The sequence below is a fragment of the Melospiza melodia genome, chromosome 1, assembly GCF_035770615.1.
Source record: "Melospiza melodia melodia isolate bMelMel2 chromosome 1, bMelMel2.pri, whole genome shotgun sequence".
Classification (NCBI taxonomy): Eukaryota; Metazoa; Chordata; class Aves; order Passeriformes; family Passerellidae; genus Melospiza; species Melospiza melodia.
The window spans coordinates 171,765,922-171,768,369 of NC_086194.1; the positions used below are offsets into that span (position 1 = coordinate 171,765,922).

Genomic DNA, 2,448 nt, shown 5'->3' on the forward strand with positions numbered 1-2,448 from the left:
CTAATATCCCATCTGAACCGTTCCTGGTGCAATTTTAGGCTGTTTCTTCTTCTCCTATCTCTTTTTTACTTGGGAGAAGAAACTAACCCCTACCTGGCTGCACTCTCCTGTCTGTTCCAGAGTTCAGGCTGTTCTTTGCTTCCTAGAGGAGAGTCCTGGATGCCCAAGGAAATGCTCCACACACTAAAAAGACAAACTTGATGGAAAACAATTTCACAGGAATTTCAGGATGCAGGAGAACAGGTTCCACAGGTCAGGATGGCCGAGCGGTCTAAGGCGCTGCGTTCAGGTCGCAGTCTCCCCTGGAGGCGTGGGTTCGAATCCCACTCCTGACAACTCCTTTGCTGGCCAGAGCCATCCCACACGGAATTCTGCTGCCTCTCTGTGTAAGAGGCATTCCTGAATATCTCTCTGGTTTTGTCCCAGGGATTAACACCCACCATTGGTTGCTCACGTTGTTCATGTTGATAAAGAGTGTCCCTCCAACTAATCAACACCTGCTGTAAGTGGGGTTTTATTTTTCCATAGGATCCACCTGTCTTATGTGGAATTTTGGCTTTTCTGGTGTTTTATGGGCACTGAGGCTGCTGGTGACAAGTGTCTCACCTGTCTCGTGGGGGAAAAGAGTTCTAAGCCATGAGTTTTGGGGCTGGTGGAGGGCTTTAAACGAGATTTCAAGGGGAAGGGGATAAACCCAGGCTCCCTGGGTGAGCCCAGGGGCACCATGCCAGTGTTGGGATTGAAATCCATCTGCTTGTGGCATGGAATGCCCTACAGAGGGACCTGGACAGGCTGGGTCAGTGGACTAAGTTCAAAAAATGAATAAATGTGGCACGTTGTGGCATGATTCAGTGGCCATGGTGGCATTCAGTCAAAGACTGGATGTGATAGTCCTGGAGGTCTTTGCCAAACCTGTCAATTTTGTGGTTCTTAAACTCAGAAATCCTCTTTAAACCTAAACAAGACAACAAGGGAAAAAAAACTAAAAAGCAGCAGCTGCAGCAGTTAAACCCAGAACAATCTTTTTACTGCACCATTTTTTTTCCCTAATGGATGTGAGGCTTCATAACATTTATGCTGCAAATTCCTTGAGATGATGTCTATTATTGAGTGTTTTATCCAGCTCTGCAGTGTTTGAGTACTGCTGGTAGTAGAAATATCCTCATCCGTCAGAGCAGGAACTCTCAGCAATAACTGCTCCACTCCTCTTCCATGAGAATTTTTTGGTCATAGCTTATCTCCATTGCAATCAAATCCCAGACCCTGGGTTTCTTCCATCATTCATTTTCAAAACCAGTAGCAAATCCTTGATATTCTTATGTGCCTCCCAGGCAGACAGGGGAGTCTAGCAAACAAAGATGTATAAAAAAGAGCAGGAAAACTGGTTTGTCTTGAAAGGCAAAGAAATTGGACCACATGAATCATCTCATCTTCACTTTCTTAATAAGAGCAATGCAGCAGCTCTTTCTGAAGACTCAGGTGTGCACCTTCCTTTAAATATTATATGCTTTTCTGCCATGGGGAAGGAGAAAAAAAGGTGCAGAGCTGATGTCAGGGCAGTGATGAATTTCAAGTTTTAAGTTAAAAAAATAAACTCTTCCTTTGAGACAGACATTGTGGAAGGACAGGCTTGGCTGCTGCAGGAACCAAAGTCCAACAGAGAACATAAAACCTTAGAAGGTTTTTGTGATGTTCAGAGCTGGCAACTTCACCACTGCCCTGGGCAGCCTGTTTTGATATTTGACCACTCCTCCAGTGAATATTTTTTCCCTGATATCCAGCCTGAACCTCCCCTGGTGCAACTTGAGGCCATCTCCCCTTGTCCTGTCATTAATTGTGTGGGAGAAGATGCCAAGCCTTGTCTCTAATTAGAATATCCGAGTGCAACAGTTTTCTCAAAATCAGGTGTTCTGGTGCAGTCAGCAATGAGATGCTTCCTCCAAAACTGCTGCTGAACAGAGAGGACTGAGTGTTTTGGGATCAGCTGACTCCCACTGTGGAATGGTGCTGGTTCAGCACATCAAAATATCAAGTAAGTGTTGGCAAACTGCAGAGGATGGTGAAGAACTCTGAGTATTTCAGATGTCAGGAGGGAGATTAGATTAAAAGGAAACAATGTGTGCAATTTGTCTAATACCTGACTAAGGGGAGCAGAACTGTCCACAGGCATTTGCAGAATGTAAAACCAACAAAGAATGAGAAAGATTGGGTTAGAGAGGAACAAATAATGTTATTAGGAGCAGTGGGAAATGAATGAAAATACAGCCTGAACTGCTTGGAATTTAATGCATTCTTCTGTAGACATTCCTGTTCTGTAACATTTGTGTTAAAAACTTAATCTTTCCAAAAATGTCAGGGGTTTTACAGAATAAATGATGATAATTCATCATCTTTTGTTGTTATTGTTGTTTGTAAATAGAAACAACCAAAAAAATAATTCCAGCTTTC

The 2,448-nt window shown here is 43.5% G+C and overlaps 1 non-coding gene across 1 annotated transcript; it reads left to right on the plus strand.

Moving 5' to 3' along the window:
• Positions 1 to 252: 252 nt before the first annotated feature.
• Positions 253 to 335, plus strand: TRNAL-CAG (transfer RNA leucine (anticodon CAG)). Its single transcript has one exon. It is a non-coding gene; the product is annotated as a tRNA-Leu (tRNA).
• Positions 336 to 2,448: the final 2,113 nt, after the last annotated feature.